This window comes from Trachypithecus francoisi, unplaced genomic scaffold (genome assembly GCF_009764315.1).
Source record: "Trachypithecus francoisi isolate TF-2019V2 unplaced genomic scaffold, Tfra_2.0 Lachesis_group3, whole genome shotgun sequence".
NCBI classification, from domain to species: domain Eukaryota; kingdom Metazoa; phylum Chordata; class Mammalia; order Primates; family Cercopithecidae; genus Trachypithecus; species Trachypithecus francoisi.
Window position 1 is genome coordinate 34870282 of NW_022681468.1, and position 18508 is coordinate 34888789.

Below are 18508 nucleotides of genomic sequence, written 5' to 3' on the forward strand. Positions count from 1 at the left end.
AGGCTTGAGCCACCGCGCCCGGCCGCAGCTATGCATTTTTACCAATTATCAAATGAACTGTTCCTAATTTAGTGTGAGAGATTCCTAACCATACCTTCCCTTCCACACTTTCCTTCTCCCAAGCTTCTGGAGAATTTACGTATGATAGTGCTTTGGAAAAATCTCTTGAGAGTTTCATTTTTTTTTTTCTTTTCTATTTTGGTTGGTGGAGGCAGTGGTGTAGGTATTGGCAGAGAAACCTCAGAACCAGAAAGGTAACTACTATTTCATGGTAGGACTAAATCATCAAATTTACCCTCCCTTCCTTTGCTACTTCAAGTACAACCACATATAGGTTGAGTATCCCTTATCCAAAATGCTTAGGACCAAATGTGTTTTGAATTTTGAATTTGGGGGATTTTGGAATATTTGAATTAAACTTACCAGGTGAACATCCCTAATCCAAAAATCTGAACTCTGAAATGCTTCAATGAGCATTTCCTTTGAACATCATGTTGGCCCTTAAAAAGTTTTGGAGTTGGTGCAGTGAGCCGAGATCGCGCCATTGCACTCCAGCCTGGGTGATAGAGCGAGACTCTATCTCAAAAAAAAAAAACAAAAAAAAGTTTTGGAGTTGGAAGCATTTCAGACTTCAGATTTTTGGATTTGGGCTACTCAATCTATACTTGGGTATAGTAATTGACAAGTTTTATTCACTGTAGAAAAAACTGACTACTCATTGATTAGCAATTCCCCAGTTCCTCTTCCCTAAGTCCTTGGAAACCACCATTCTAATATTTGTTTTTATGAGTTTGACTATTTTAAATGCATATAATTTTAGTTATGCAAGATGAATCAAGTTCTAGAGATCTGCTGTACAACACTGGCCTATAGATAATAGTATATTGTACACTGAAAAATCTGTTCGGAGTAGATCTCACATTAAGTGTTCCTACCACAGTAAAATAAAATATTTAAAAAAAGAAAAAAGAGAAGGAAAGAAAACTGAGTATCAAAGTGCTATTTCCATGGACCAACAACTAAGTGCTAGAAAGGATTTCACTGTACAGAAACCATTGTTATGAAGGGATTTTACCTATGCTTAAAAAAAAAAAAAAAGGAAAAAGGAACTTCCATAGGGCTTTCTTAATGTCAGCTACTGGTAGAATTCAGGGCCATAGTGTAAGAGAAAGGAGATAGTTTGGAAACAAGAACCAAAAATCTGGTGGTGTAATTGGAAGGAATAACCATAATCACCAGCCTACACTGGTCACAATAGAAAAGATACTTAAAGAGATATATGCGGGGCGGGGAGGGGGCGGGGTGGTGGCTCACGTCTGTAATCCCAGCTGAGGAAGGCGGATCACAACGTCAGGAGATATCGAGACCATCCTGGCTAACACGGTGAAACCCTGTCTCCACTAAAAATACAAAAAATTAGCTGGGCATGGTGGCAGGTGCCTGTAGTCCCAGCCACTCGGGAAGCTGAGGCAGGAGAATGGCATGAACCTGGGAGGTGGAGCTTGCAGTGAGCGGAGATTGCACCACTGCACTCCAGCCTGGGCAACAGAGCAAGATTCCGTCTCAAAAACAAAAATAAAAAGAGACATATGTGGGCTTTCTGAAAGTTCTTCCCATTGGTGGGAGAAAAGCTTACACCTGAAGCTCACAGTATTAACATAAGCACTAGCAAATCAATTTGTGATTTAAAGAAAAACATGACCAAACAAAGACACAACAGGAAACATTTAATTTAAAAAGCATACCTTAGCCAGACATGGTGGCTCACACCTATAATCCCAGCACTTTGGAAGGCCAAGGTGGGTGGATCACTTCAGCTCAGGAATTCAAGACCAGCCTGGGCAACGTGGTGAAACCCCATCTCTACCAAAAATACAAAAAATTAGATAGGCGTGGTGGCACATGACCAACCTCAGGAGGCTGAGGTGGGAGGATTGCTTGAGCCTGGGAGGCAGAGGTTGCAGTGAGCCAAGATTGTGTCACTGCACTCCAGCCAGGGTGACAGAGTGAGACCTCATCTCAAAAATAAAATAAAATAAATAAAAAGCATACGTTGTGCATAAAATCTCTGCAGCTACAGAATAAAAAGAATTTATTCTCTAAAATAATAAAATAAAAAGATACATCATAGAAAGTGCTACTTCTGGAGTTTGTGACCTGGCTGGTCAACACAGCAAGACCCTGTTTCTCTAAATAAATTAAATAAGAAAGTGCTACTTCTGGAAGATGCTATTTTAACTTCCTTGAAGTGCTGGGTATTAAAAATAGTAGCTTTACTAACTAAATGATGTTCTTGGAGCACAGCACCCTCAATTTGTATCACAGAGGTGGGAAGTATTGGAGAAGGTACAGAAATTTGAGATAAAGTAGAAAAGTAGATGGAACAAGATTATCGAAGGTTTTGAAATGACTTCAAAACTGTGACAGCTTTGAACAAGTGGGCCAAGGCCAACCCACCTCTCCCGAGCTAGAACAAACTATGTAGAGAAAATCTTTCTGTGAAATCCAACACCCTCATCAAACACTACAGGTGCCTCTGGTGATCTTGGGAACAGGAAACAAATGTTAAGCAGCTGAATGCAATATAGTAGTTAGCAAGAGAAAGGACTTTGCTACTGATTATTCAAAGTTAACTGCATAAGAAAAGGAAGAGTAGAAGAAATTTTACTGAGATTTACCATAAACAAACAAGAGCCTCTACTACACACCCCATCAAAGTTATGTTATATAGGTACATTTTTAACTCGTTGCTACTTCTGTTGTAAATGAACCAAACTTTTTAACATGAGAACTCCTGGACTGACCTGAAGCCCTTTGTTCAGCCAGAATATTTACAGAACTGGGTTTATCTATAAGCCAAAGCATTGCTGCAATAAGAGTCACCACAGCATTGAGGAGTGGCATGACCAACTGAACTTAGGCCATACAGATACCTACATAATCCCCAGATCACTTGCTCAGTAAAAATTACTGATTGAATCTCATGTGTCAGATGTTGTGTTATCAATTGAGGAAGACATAAAGTAAAACTGCACACTCCCTGCTTTGATCACAAACTGGAGTTTTTTTTTTTTCCTGTCCCTTTAAGATATTGCAGAAGCAAATCATCATTCACTATGTGTTAGGCATTATGTTATGTTCTGAGGAAGACATAAAGCTAACCTGGACAGTTCCTACTTTAACCACAAACCAAAATTTATCCTTTTCCCTGTCCCTTTTAGATATTGTAGAAGCAAATCAAAGTCAGAAGACTTGATTCTAAGTTTATAACTTACTAGATATGTGGACTGAAGCAAGTCAGTTTACCTCTGATCCTCAGCTTCCTTTTCTATAAAATGAGAATTATAAATTCTGCCCTCTCTACCTCAATGGATAAGTGTTAGGGGCCAATAACATAAAATATGAAAAAAATTCTTCATAAACTACATAGTAGTTGCTCTATTGGGATAAGGCGCTAGGAGTAGTTGTCCATAAATTAATGGCTGCTAAAGCTCCAAACTAGATAGTCTGACAAAGAAAGGATGAATAAATATACAGTACAAATGCAGAATCTCCAAAAAAATGGGAAGACATTTTAAAATTCCACCCATCTATAAACAGGAACTCAAACTTATTAAGTATGTCTATGACATGTGACCTAGAAATCCCCCTTAAGAGCAAGTGTGATGCCTAAAATCTTTGGCAATCATCCAGCATATGGACCAACCAAATGAAAGAGATGCCAGCTGGAAACCACCAGAAAGGGAAAGACTATTCAGTATGTATATTGCTAATTATTGGCTATGTCCCAGAAAAATCTTGCATAAGTAGGGTGACCACATATCCCAAAAGCAATTGCCACAAAAGCCAAAATTGACAAATGGGATCAATTAAATTAAAGAGCTTCTGCTCAGCAAAAGAAACTACCATCAGAGTGAACAGGCAACCTACAGAATGGGAGAACATTTTTGCAATCTACTCATCTGACAAAGGGCTAATATCCAGAATCTACAAGGAAAAAACAACCCCATCAAAAAGTGGGCAAAGGATATGAACAGACACTTCTCAAAAGAAGACATTTATGCAGCCAACAAACATATGAAGAAAAGCTCATCATCACTGGTCATTAGAGAAATGCAAATCAAAAGAGATGCCATCTCATGCCAATTGGAATGGCGATCATTAAAAAGTCTGGAAACAACAGATGCTGGTGAGGATGTGGATAAATGGGAACGCTTTTACACTGTTGGTGGGAGTGTAAATTAGTTCAACCATTATGGAAGACAGTGTGGAGATTCCTCAAGGATCTAGAAGCAGAAATACCATTGACCCAGCAATCCCATTACTGGGTATATACCCAAAGGATTATAAATCATTCTACTATAAACACACAGGCGCACATATGTTTACTGCAGCACTGTTTACAATAACAAAGACTTGGAACCAACCCAAATGCCCATCAATGACAGACTGGATAAAGGAAATTGGGACATACATCATGGAATACTATGCAGCCATAAAAAAGAATGAGTTCATGTCCTTTGCAGGGATACAAATGAAGCTGGCAACCATCATCCTCAGCAAACTAACACAGAAACAGGAAACCAAACACTGCATGTTCTCACTCATAAGTGGGAGGTGAACAATGAGAACACATGGACATAGGGAGGGGAACATCACACACCAGGGCCTGTCGTGGGGCTGGGGGGTAAGGGGAGGGAGAGCATTAGGACAAATACCTCATGCATGCGGAGCTTAAAACCTAGATAATGGGTTGATAGTGCAGGAAACCACCATAGCATACGTATACCTATGTAACAAACCTGTACGTTCAGCACACGTATCACGGAACTTAAAGTAAAATTAAAAAAAAAAAAAGATTTGAAACCAAAGGGAAAAAAAGATCCTTAATAATATATTGTTAGTTTTTCATTAACTCACAGGAAAAGTCTGACCACCCATGAGACAGAAACCTATTACAGCTATTTACAAGGTAACCAGGCTTGTAAAAATATAAAAATGTAAAAAAATAAATAAAAGAAACATGGAGTTTTAAAATGTAATGTTAATATTCATAGCACAACACCTCCCTATAAATAAAAACATATACACAAATATTACCTATTTACAAATATGCATGCATATTTAAAGAAATATAAAGACACATTAGAGTGGGTATTTATGAGGAGAAAGATACAGGATAGGGTTTAGGTATGAAGGGTAAAAAAAGAACCTGAGAGGAACATACTGATGATAACAATGTATTTTGGAGCTAAAGGGTATAATTAATTCAGCTCTTAGGCATTTAAGGTCCAAAAGGAGTTGAGGGGAAAAAGAGGAAGAAAAAAGACTGGGATTCAACTTTTTTTTTAAGTGAATGAATGAAGAGCTTAGTGAGCTCTGGTTATAATGTGCCAACACATTTTAAAATATGGCAAGATTAAAATGGGTTGCTGGGTGTCTAATTTAGATGAGCAGTCTAAATGCAAAATAGTAAAGGTAGCATAAGAATGATACCACTATAGAATTAAGAGAGAAAGAGAGTGTACCTAATAGAAGAGCCTTGGAAAGTTAAACAAGAAATACCTTCTTTTGAACCCCTGACTATAGGTCTGGACCCTGAATCTGTCTAAAACAGCAATGGCAGATGCAACAGCTAATGTTTACCTAGACCTTATTATGTACCAAATAATATGCTATGTACTTTATATACATTATCTCATTTAATCTTCTTGACAAACACAAGTACTCATTTTTTCAAAGAATTTAAAAGGTGAGGCACGGACAGATTAAGCAACTTTACAAAAACGTCACACAGCTCTTTGCAAAGCCAAGACTTAAGTCAGGCTGTGTGATGAATTTTTAACCATTTTGCTACAATACATCTTTGCAGAAAACATAAACTGCTTTAAGAAAAAAAAAGTCTTCTAAGCATTGCTGGCTATCTTAGGAGCTAACTGGTCTCCGGTTGGCTCCGAATAAGCAATGCTGGGATAATGGTTGTAGAACAGTCCCCAAGGGTAATATATTATAGAGGAAGAATTCACCACTATAGAGTTCTGTAACTGTTGTCAAGGTTTCTATTATTTACCTTCAGACCAGAAAAGGAAAAGCCCTTCATTTCATTCAGATTCTTATCTACAAAATCTAAAAGTTATAAAGTAAATGACCAGTGTTAACCTGTTATTCTAGAAATAACAATTCTGGACATAATTAAAATGAAACAAAATAGTTCATTAACACCAAAGATTATAGCCATTTGTTGAGTTACGAAGACTAGATTAACAAACACTCTATTTTCCCTTTTCTTTCCCAAGATCAATCCCACTAATTTTCTCCCAGACATCAATCAAACTCCATTGGATACACAACCCCCCTGTCTTTATCTATATCATGGTAAAATAAACAACATAAAATTTAACACTTTACCCATTTTTAAATGCATAATTCAGTGGCATTAAGTACCTTCACAATGTTGTATAATCATCACCACCACCTATATCTGGAACTTCTTCAAATAAAAACTCTATACCCACTAAAAAATAGCTCCTTATTCTCCCCTCTCCCAACCCCTGAAAACATCTGTTATACTTTCTCTCTATATTAATTTGTGTATTCTAGGTATCCCATATAAGCAGAATCACACAATATTTGTTGTTCTGTGTCTGGTTTATTTTGCTCAGCATAATGTCTTCAAGGTTCATTCACCTTGTAGCACATTTCAGAATTTCATCCTTTTTTAAGGCTGAATTATAATCCTTTGCATTTACATACCACAGTTTATTTACCTATTCATCTGTCAGTGGATGTTTCTGCTGTTTCCACATTTTGGCTTGCTATGAACATTGGTGTACAAATATCTGTTTTGAGTTCCTTCCTGCAATTCTTTTTTTTTTTTTGAGACGGAGTATCGCTCTGTTGCCTGGGCTGGAGTGCAGTGGCACTATCTCTGCTCACTGCAAGCTCTGCCTCCCGGGTTCACGCCATTCTCCTGCCTCAGCCTCCGGAGTAGCTGGGACTACAGGCGCCCGCTACTATGCCTAATTTTTGGTATTTTTAGCAGAGGAGGGGTTTTACCAGGTTAGCCAGGATGGTCTCAATCTCCTGACCTCATGATCCGCCGGCCTCGGCCTCCCAAAGTGCTGGGATTACAGGTGTGAGCTACCGTGCCCGGCCCCTTCCTGCAATTCTTTTGGGTATATATCTAGCAGTAGAATTGCAAAATTACATGGCAATTATATATTTAATAATTCGAGGAGGTGACAAACTGTTTTCCACAGTGGCTACACTATTTTACATCCTCACAAGCAATGCACAGCTACCCCAATGATATGTGTGTATGTATGTGTATATGTACACGTGTATATACATATACACATGTGTATATACGTGTATATACGCACGTGTATATGTATATACATATATATACATATGTATATATATACACACACATATAAATATATATAAATATATGTATATAAAATAGTCATCCTAATGGGTGTGAAGTGGTAACCAATTTTGATTTGCATTTCCCTAATCGCTAGTGATGTTAAATATTTTTTTCATGTGCTTATTGGCCATTGGCCATTTGGATTACCTTCTTTGGAGAAATGTCTACTCAGGTCCTTTGCTCATTTTTGAATTTGGTTGTTTTCTGTTACTAAGCTGTAAAAGTTCTTTATATATGCTGGATATTAACTTCTTAGCAAATATATAATTGGCAAATACCATCTCCCATTCTGTGGGCTATCTTTAACTCTCCTCATAGTGTCCTTTGAAACACAACATTTTTTACTTTTAATGAAGCCCGGTTTATCTTTTGCTGTGTTGCCTGTGCTTCTGGTATCACATCCAAGAAATCATAGCCAAATCGAAGGTATTGAAGCTTTTTCCATTCTCCTAAGAGTTTTATGGTTTTAGTTCTTACATTTAGGTATTTAATAAATTTCTAGTTAAATTTTGTACATTATGTTAAGGCAAAAATCCATCTTTCACATACTACTGCATGTGAATATACAGTTTTCCAAACACCATATGTTAAAAATGTGCACTCTGCTGTTATCTGATGATGATATATATATATATATATATGCCTGTTTGTTTATAGTGTTGTTCAAATCCTCTCGTTTCTCATTGATTTTCTGTTGGTTGTCTTAGCCATTACTGAAAATGAGGATACTGAGGTCTAACTATTATTATAAAATGGTCTACTTCTCCAGATCAATTTTTCAACATTTGCTTGATACATTTTGGCACTCTGTTGTCTTGTTACAGGAACTTTGGGGTGTCGCTTTTCTGGCAGGAGACCTCTGTGTGGCTGTCGCAGCAGGGTGGGCAGCTCCAGGTGCCGGCTCTCTGCAAGGCTACAGCTGGACCAGGCATAGCACGAGCAGCTTCTACAGCTGGCATTGGGGAACACGATGGCATCTGGAAGCCTGGAGATGCCAGGAACTGTAGGGTCCCAAGGAGAAAGTCACAGCCCTGGCTCAGGGAGCTTCCAGGTCTCGGATCCATGAAGGGTTGCAGCTTTTCTCTCCTTCTCTTCACCCACAATGTGGCAAGCAAGGGGCATGTCTCAGCCCCGATTGTGTTACAGCTCTTTTAGCCTCACCATTCGATGGATCCTGAGTTCTTGTCCAGCAACCAGGAAGAATGAGATACACAGACAAGAGGAGTGTCAGCAAGACAAAGAGGAGCTTTACTGAGTGACAGAAGAGCTCAGAGGGGACCTGCAGGGGGCAGCTCCTTTCAGCATCCAGAGTGCCCTGATGAGTGTTCAGCTCCTAGCTCTTCTCTGCTAGGGAGGTCATCCCAATGAGTATTCAACTCTCAGCAGAGAGGGTAGCTCCTCTCTGTAGGCAGGTCATCTCAACAAGTACTCAGTTAGCAGAGAGGGTAGCTCCTCTCTGGAGCTGGTCATCCCATCATCTTCTCTGCTGTGGCTGAACCTGGGGCATTTATGGGCCTCAGAGCAGAAATGTGTGCTGACTGGTCCATGGGCAGCCATGGAAAGCCCATAAAAGGCACCACAAGTACCCATTCCAGTCTGCAGGACTGGCAGCCCAGCCCCCAGCCTTCAGGCCCACCTTGGCCTGAAGGTGGGTCCTCACCAGGGACCAATACCCTTCCACCCAGGAAACTGTCTGCCTCCTGCCACCATCCATGGTAACCAGGCTGCTTGTGCCAAGGGGCACCTGCAGGCCAGTGCCAAGCTGCCCTCAGCACCCCCAGGATTGCCCTCATGCTTATTGGTGCCCAAAGTCTGGGGGGGCCAAAGCAGCGGGGGGCTGGCGTGTCAGCATTGCCCTAAGTGTGTGCACACTGGGCCCAGCTTTGACAGCACTCAGGTTGGCCCAAACCCTGCACTGAGATCAGAGCAGGTGCTTGGAGCAGGGAGAGGCCAGGCAGCAGGAAAAGACATCCCTGAGCCTGTGGGGGCAAGGGGAACCTTCCTGGGCCCTTGAGGGTGAAGAGTGCAAAAATGCCTAGGTCCTTGCACCTGGAAGGGCAGAGCTCTCATCTGCTCCATGAAGTGTGCAGCCAGCCCTAGTTGTGCCTCCTCACAGCCTGGGGCGGGAGCTCCAGGTCCTCACTGGGTCAGGGCCAATATCCAGGGCAGGAGTGACATCACCACAGGCTCCCCGCTGTGGCCCTGGCGCTAAGGGGTGGCCTGGGGCTCCCTGTCGCTTGGCTCACAGCCCTGCCTGTGGGGGGCCTCCAGGAGCAGATAGTGGGCTCCAGCCCTGGCCACTGCAAGTGTCAAGCTCGGAAGTCACCATGATGTAGGGCTGACCCCGGGGATGAGGCCCTGCAGAGCCTGCTTCCAAGGTACAAGAACCCAGTGCAGTGCCCCTGGTGGGGTGGGTGTGGTGGGTGATCTGCTGGCCAGGTCCCCAAAGCAGGTGCCGCTCCCACTTCCCACCCTGGGGCCCCAAAGTGCGGCCCCAGCTCTGCACCCCTGGCCCAGCCCTCATGCTCTGTGTATAAGCACGGCACTGCCCCAGGCCCAGCTTGGCCTCAGGGCCCCTCTCTGCTTAACTGCACTGCTCACCTGTGGGCGCACGTCTCAGCCTGGCCCCATAGCACAGCCCCCAGGGCAGCAGGCTCCAGTGGGGTTCCTGCTTGTCCCTGGCTCCCGCTGGCTCCATGGAGCATGGCGCTGCCCCGGGTCCAGCCCCACCTCCTCTCCAAGCTCTCCCTGCAGTGGCAGCAGGCAAAAAATGCAGGGCCAGGGTCTGAAGCAACAGAGGCTTCGGACCTGGGGGTGAGTTTCACCTGGCCATGTGAGGGGAGGGGACACACATTTGGCTGCCCCGGGGACACAAGGCACAGGGGACCCACCACTGCCATTGCTGCTCCCGCAGCTGCTCCTGCTGTCACCGCCCACATCTCCCCACTGCAGCCAATGTGATGGCACTGCCATCAACTCCCCCTCTGAAGAGGAACATCTAACTGCTGTTAAGATAGGGACGATAACCGCTCTTAACTGCTTCATGCTGACAGGGGTTGTTGTTTTGTGGAAAACAGGAGATTTTCTCTCAGGGTCCTATCTAAGGGTCAGCTTCATGCTGACAGGCGTTGTTTTGGGGAAAACAGCAGATTTTCTCTCAGGGTCCTATCCAACGGTGCTCAGTAAAAGGGAGCCATCATCCAAGGCTCCATTTCCATGACCATTTGGAGTTTGATGGCCCACCCCTTTTATTTCTTTCGAGCTGCAGTCAGAGATCACTGGTTGGTTCACCCCTACAATTGTCAAAAGCTGCAAAAAAGAGAAACATTTCTTGACTCTGAAATACAAAACAAATGATCAGCAATGTTCCAAGCAAAATTCAAAAAGGATTATTTCAGTCTTTCATCAGTTCAGATCACTCAGTCAACTCCTGTTCACAATCTCCAAAGTTATCACAAATCTGTACTCAAGGACTATAATCCATCTTTTGAATAGGATCAAAACAAGACAACAATTGTCTGTGAATGCCAAAATATCCTAGGGTCATTTCATTCAAAAACACAAATGACTAAGAAATTTGGTCACCTCTGTGGATTACAATAACCCAACACAATAACCCTAATTATGATTGACAGCATATACTCAGACATTTGGATTTTTGAAGTCCCATACAATTTTGGAACATACACCAATATTATTCACCAAAATATAACCTGAAGAAGACTAAACCCTATCTTTATCTTGACAATCCCTTTACAAATTTTTGTTAAAGAGTAGAACAGTGCCTTAAGAAACCCTTGTGGTTTTATTCCAAAGTTCACTTTATAAAAAAACCAAACAATACCCTTTTGAATTTAGTCACTATTCCCACACAGAATTTTGTTTTTAAGATTAACCTTTACAAACCTTCCACAACTTGTTTAAACCTTCAGCTTTATCTCACCTAATTTAAAACAATCATTTAACCATCTAGGCAAAAATTTATATTCCCATGCCTTCTTATACTCTTACTAAAGACACATTTTACATTCTTTACACGCCTTGCATGTAAATCTATTTTCAGTAGTCTCGATTATATGTTCTAATGATAACTGTTAGCAATTCTTAATTTTGATGGAAAATCTGGTAAGTTATTTTAATTATTTACTTAGATGCAGATAAGGTCTATTTTCAACATAGGGGTATGGCATATGTTCTCCAGCCTTACCAAACTGTAAAGTAGGCAAGTTGAAGAATTTTCAAAAGCCAAAGAAGCAGTTTATGGCTTTTGAAAAGTTCGTAAATTATGAAAAATTAAGCTTCAAAATTCGAGTGCTCTTTTTAGAAACACCAGCATGATTTAATATAACACTTATGGGACATCCTCTTGTAAATATCTAGGAAAGTGGACCCACCTAACTTGGGATGGTCATAAGCAGCAACAGCCAAAACAGGGATCCTCTGAAATATATAAAATAATTTATTTGCAAGCACAAGGGGGGTGGGGGGGAAAGCTGGTTTTAGAACCATACAAACTGAATGAGAGACCTACCTCATAATTGTCTTGGTTAAAATCTGATAATAAGAATTTGAAAAGATTATTTTTTAGAGTTCTCTGATCAGAACTCAGCTTACTTAGGGCTGGGCATGATGACTCACAACTGTAATCCTAGCACTTTGGGAGGCCAAGGAGAGAGGATCACTTCAGGCCAGGAGTTTGAGACCAGCCTAGGCAATGTAGTGAGACCCTGTCTCTTTAACATTTTTTTTAATAAAAGAAAAAAAGCTTAATTAAAAGTAATATTTAGGCTATCTTTTGTGGGGGGGGAAGGACTTTCGCTTTTTTCCTCTCTTGGATCTCTGGTTCTTGGCAGGTTTTTTTGTTTTTGTTTTCAGTCAATTGAGACCCCTTTTCAAATATGTTTGATCCCTTGAGTCCTCTGTTTGTTTCCAATCTTGCTGGCATAATTTTTCCTGAGACAAGTATAAAACTTCACTGGCCTTTTACAAAATTTAAAATCTCCAGGCTCTTGCTCTGTTACCCAGGCTGGAGTACAGTGGCACAGCTCACTACAGCCTAAATCCCTCAAGCTCAAATGATTCTCCCACCTCAGCCTCCCAAATAGCTGGGACTACAGGAGCACACAACCACATCCAGCTAATGTTTTTCTTTTCTTTTTTTATGTAGAGACAGGGTCTTGCTATTTTGCCCATGCTGGTCTCAAACTCCTGGCTCAAGTGATCCTCCCACCTCTGCCTCCCAAACAGTTAGGCTTACAGGCATGAGCCACTGTTCCTAGCTAAACTTGTTCTACTTCTTTCTACTCTGCTCTTCCTTCCTTTTGCTATTGTGATAACACAGGAAGAAATCTAAAGGAGACTTCTAATGACTGAGACCCCTTAAGGAACATAGAACATAGAAAAAACACACCATTTACTCCCTTTTTGGGGTATTCTGTCTTCTTGTGGAGTCTGAAAAGTCATGGACAGGTTCCTCTCATATCTAAAATTCTGCTCTCTTCCATACTGCATTACTTGATCTTGTTGACTTTTGATAGTACCAGATTACTTTGCACTGTGAGAGAGACCTTTGTGTATGTAATGGCTGGTAAGTCACTGACAAGAGCTACAATATGGAGGTGACCAACAGCAGTTGTTTATGGTGAATGGTTGTTACTACAGGCAGCTACTCATTTTATTTTATTTTTTTTTAAACATTTAGGTAAGAAAGGTGTGGCTGGCCGGGCGCAGTGGCTCAAGCCTGTAATCCCAGCACTTTGGGAGGCCAAGACAGGCGGATCACGAGGTCAGGAGATCGAGACCATCCTGGCGAACACGGTGAAACCCCGTCTCTACTAAAAAAAATACAAAAACTAGCCGGGCGAGGTGGCAGGCGCCTGTAGTCCCAGCTCCTCCGGAGGCTGAGGCAGGAGAATGGCGTAAACCCGGAGGCGGAGCTTGCAGTGAGCTGAGATCCGGCCACTGCACTCCAGTCCGGGTGACAGAGGGAGACTCCGCCTCAAAAAAAAAAAAAAAAAAAGAAAGGTGTGGCTTAGTCACTTAGAGAAATGTCTTTGTAGTGAGGTGCACTGTGGAGGTTTTTGCAGCCTGGTATCATGGCATTTTACTCTTTGTGGAGACCCAAGATTCACTGTAAAAGTGGTTTCCTTGATTTGTAAAGATCCAGATGCACTGCCTTGCAAATGTGCCTGGTTTTTAGACACTTAATATCAGACCCTGAGGCAGTCCTCACTGAGACAACAGGTGGTGCACCTGTAGTCCCAGGGAGGCTGAGGTGGGAGAATCACTTGGATCCAGGAGCTCAAGACTAGCCTGGGTAACATAATGAGAGCCTGCCTTTAAAAAAAAAAAAAAAAAAGGAAGAAGAAGAAGAAACAAACAAATAAATTTTTAACATGTATATGTATTAGGCCCTGGAAACTGGAAATACTTTCCTGGTCCCATTCATGAATGGGCTCCACTTTGAAGTCAGTAATCTAATCAAGAAACGAACTAAGTATCTAACAAGATTAGTCTCCAAAATACAACTTTCTGGCACTTAGCTGGCTACTTTGAAACTCTATGTAAAATAAATTTACTTCTATAAAGGAAATCTCCATTTGTAAGGGCATCCCCCTACACTTAAGCAGCTAGAAATTTTTACAATGGGAAAGACATTGGCTTAAAGTTCACATAACAAATCTTACCTATGTTTAAAGATACTTTTCCTGGCAATCTTATCTTGACTGATTCTTTTTGTTTCAGCAAATAATGGTATATAGACGTAAGTTCTGTGCCTCTGGGGGTATAAATTTTCAACTAAGAGTAATGTTTGCAATTTAGGGTTACCTAGCTAAACAACTGTTTAGGGCAATGAAATAAGTAATCAAGGAAGTGGTAGCCTAAACAGGGAGAGATTATTTGCAAACTAGCAAACGAAGAATCTTAGAATGCTATAAGATCTGCTTCTGTCTCTGTGTCTGTATGTCTCTGTGTTTATGCATCATGTGTACGTGATATTTCACTACCAAAATACATGAAAACATTCTAATGAATTTGTCAGAGGCATTTAAACCAGAGCAACTCCATCTTGAACAGGGGGTAGGTAAAATAAGGCTAAGACCTGCTGGGCTACATTCCCAGTAAGTTAAGGGATTCTTAGTCACGGCGTGAAAAAGGTTGGCACGAGATACAGGTCATAAAAACCTTGCTGATAAAACAGGTTGCTGTAAAGAAGCCAGCCAAAACCCACCAAAACCAAGATGGTGATGAGAGTGACCTCTGGTGGTCCTCACTGCTACACTCCCACCAGCGCCAAGACAGTTGACAAATGCCATGGCAATGTCAGGAAATTACCCTATATGGTCTAAAAAGGGTAGGCATAAATAATCCACCCCTTGTTTGGCACATAATCAAGAAATAGCCATAAAAATGGGCAACCAGCAGCCCTCAGGGCTGCTCTGCCTATGGATTAGCCATTCTTTTATTTGTTTACTTTCTTAACAAACTCGCTTTCACTTTATGGACTCACCTCAAATTCTTTCTTGTGTGAGATCCAAGAACCCTCTCTTCAGGTCTGGATCAGGACCCCTTTCCAGTAACAAAATGGCTTTAAAAGTAATCTCTTAAATCAAGTATTTTATCAGAAATACAGAAAGTAACTCAAATGCCTTTTAGTTCACATTACTAAAATAAGACTACTTTGTTGGCTTAATGAAAATAGCTGTGGCTTCTGATCAGCAAAATATGCATGTATGTAATGTCAGGGTTCACAAGCTGTAGAAACTATTAACAAAGAAATAACTTGAGGCCAGGCATGGTAGCTAACATCCATAAGGCCAGGAGCTCAAGACCAGCCTGAGCAACATGGCAAGATCCTGTCTCTATAAAAATAAAAAATAAAAAATAAATTAGCAGGGCCGGGCGCGGTGGCTCAAGCACTGTGGGAGGCCGAGACGGGCGGATCACGAGGTCAGGAGATCGAGACCATCCTGGCTAACACGGTGAAACTCCGTCTCTACTAAAAAAAAAAAAAATACAAAAACTAGCCGGGTGAGGTGGCGGGCGCCTGTAGTCCCAGCTACTGGGGAGGCTGAGGCAGGAGAATGGCGTAAACCCGGGAGGCGGAGCTTGCAGTGAGCTGAGATCCGGCCACTGCACTTCAGTCCGGGCGACAGAGCGAGACTCCACCTCAAAAAAAAAAAAAAAAAAAAAAAAAAAAAAAATCAATTAGCAGGGCATGGTGGTGCACTGCTATAGGCCTACAGTGAGTCATAACAGCACCACTCTACTCCAGCCTAGGTGACAGGGCAAGACCCTGTCTTAAAGACAAACACACAAAAATAAATAACTTGGGATGATGGCCAGTTTTGTTTAATGACCTTTTCAAGTCTAACTGTTAAGAATGAATAAATTAAATGAATGTAAATGGTATAAAAGTGTATAAGCAAGTTTTTCATAATTTTAAGACTCTTTTTCAGAAACTTAAAATCATGTTATGCTAAATTAAATAACAGATAATTATAAAATGTCTGAGTCCTTTATATGGTACAGAAAAGCTAAATATATTTAGATCTGTTAATAAACAGATTGAGAAGGTTATATTTCTAGAAATTATGAAATGGTTCTATCTACAAATACTGGTATAAAACCGCTGAAAATTACCTTACTTCCTAGGTTCTTCACTGGAAATTAGGGTTACTAAGAGTTAAAGTTATAGTTAATATATACAATTAAAATTACTGAATACAAGAGGAACAATTCTAAATACAGTGCATATGAAGAAAGTAAGATGCGAAGAAAGTTGACAATAGAGATAACTTTTTTTTTTTTTTGAGCGCTCTGTCGCCCAGGCTGGAGTGCACTGGCCAGATCTTGGCTCACTGCAAGCTCCGCCTCCCGGGTTCACGCCATTCTCCTGCCTCAGCCTCCCGAATAGCTGGGACTACAGGCGCCCACCACCTCGCCCTGCTAGTTTTTTGTATTTTTTAGTAGAGACGGGGTTTCACCGTGTTAGCCAGGATGGTCTCGATCTCCTGACCTCATGATCCGCCCGTCTCGGCCTCCCAAAGTGCTGGGATTACAGGCTTGAGCCACCACGCCCGGCCAGAGATAACTTTTCTTTACATGGTAACTTTGTGTGGACAACAGGAGGAGGAAAGAAATGTAAATTAAATGATAAGGGGGGGCCAGGTAGAGTGGTTCACGCCTGTAATTCCAGCACTTTGGGAGGCTGAGGTGGGTGGACTGCTTGAGTACAAAGCTCAAGATCAACCTGGGCAACATGGTAAAACCCCATCTCTACAAAAAATACAAAAAATTATCTGGGTGTGGTGGTGTGTGCCTGTAGTCCCAGCTATTCAGGAGGCTAAAGTGAGAGGACCATCAAAGCCTGGGAGAATGAGGCTGCAGCAGGCTGTGATCACGCCACTGCACTTCAAGTTGTGTGACAGGGTGAGACCCTGTCAGTCAATCAATCAATCAAATCAATCAATAAGAAAGAAGGAAATGTGCATTTCTGTCTTAAGGAAGAATGCCAATATCAAAAAGTCCGTATAGGACAAAACTAAAGGTTTAAACAGGTTGTAGAAGGTTTACGGGAAAAAAAAAAATGAATGAATGAATGATAATGGGGAAATAAATGTATAATAAATTTCCATCCTAAGGTAGAATGCCAATATCAAAGAGGAAGTACAGGACAAAACTGAAGGTTTGAACAGGTTGTATTAGGTTGGTACAAAAGTAATGGCAAAAACCGCAATTACTTTTGTGACAACCTAATAGAAGAAGTTTTGTGGAACATGAATCTTATGAATTTTGTGAGTGATCAAGTTGGCTAAAATTAGAAGGGGATTATTTCACTTTTTAAAAAATTGAGCATCAAAATCAAAATTGAGCATTAATATCAAAAGCATACTGATGCAAGGCCAGAGTCAAAATAATGGGTTTTGGGGGCCACTGATCTGTTCTTTAATAGATTTTTAAGTTATGGGAATGTTGTGTGTTCACAGCTGATTGAGATTAGATGGATTTGTTTATTAAAATTCGCTTTAGCATTAACAATATACTGATGCAAAGGTAGAATTTGGTTTTCTCTTTTAAACAATATTTTCATATACTAAGAGATAATAAAAGACTTGTTCACCTTTTGAGTAATCTACAAAAATAGAAAGAGAGAAAGATGTGTTAGTCTTGTGCTGTCTTTATTAGGTCTTTTGATTGTTTAGGAAACCAAGTCTCCTTTCTATTAAAGAGTAAAGGTCTTTGCTTTCAATTATCACCTTGACTTAATTAATGACTATTATTTTGTTGTGTCTTGTGATCCTGTTTTGATTAAGTGTTTTCAACCTGCATTACTTGACATGCTTTCCAAAACCAAATTTCAAATTCTAACATTAAGTCTTTTCCAAAAGGAACCCCTGGAAGGCCAACAGATATGTATTAGGCTTATATGTTAAAATCATGGCCGGGCGTGGTGGCTCAAGCCTGTAATCCCAGCACTTTGGGAGGCTGAGACGGGCGGATCACGAGGTCAGGAGATCGAGACCATCCTGGCGAACACGGTGAAACCCCGTCTCTACTAAAAATACAAAAACTAGCCGGGCGACGTGGCGGGCGCCTGTAGTCCCAGCTACTCGGGAGGCTGCGGCAGGAGAATGGTGTAAACCCGGGAGGCGGAGCTTGCAGTGAGCTGAGATCCGGCCACTGCACTCCAGCCTGGGCGACAGAGCGAGACTCCGCCTCAAAAAAAAAAAAAAATCATATTGTTATAGTAAGTAGCCAGTCAGGCATAAGCAGGGCAAGAGGGGGCCTACCACCACACACACACACCAGGAACATCAGGTTACCTTTGCAGAATAACACACTCGACAACTACAAAATAAACTTTATATTTAAAATGCTTATGAAACTGCCTTTCAAAAAATTGTAACTGAGAAAATTATGATGGTGAAAGAGATCTGACCTGACTCCATCTTGCTTCTAATCTCCAAATTGTCCTTGTTCATTCCTGGGCGTAGGCCAAGCTAACTTTGGGAGGAACTTAGCTTACAGTTTAACTTTGAAACAAAGATAACAGTCCTTCACTGAAATAAACCCCCT

General features: G+C 41.3%; 1 protein-coding gene across 1 annotated transcript in view; it reads right to left on the bottom strand.

Moving 5' to 3' along the window:
- SYNJ2BP (synaptojanin 2 binding protein) overlaps nt 1-18508 on the bottom strand; it is a 47317-nt gene that overhangs the window by 18558 nt on the left and 10251 nt on the right. The gene's annotated exons all lie outside the window — the stretch shown is intronic.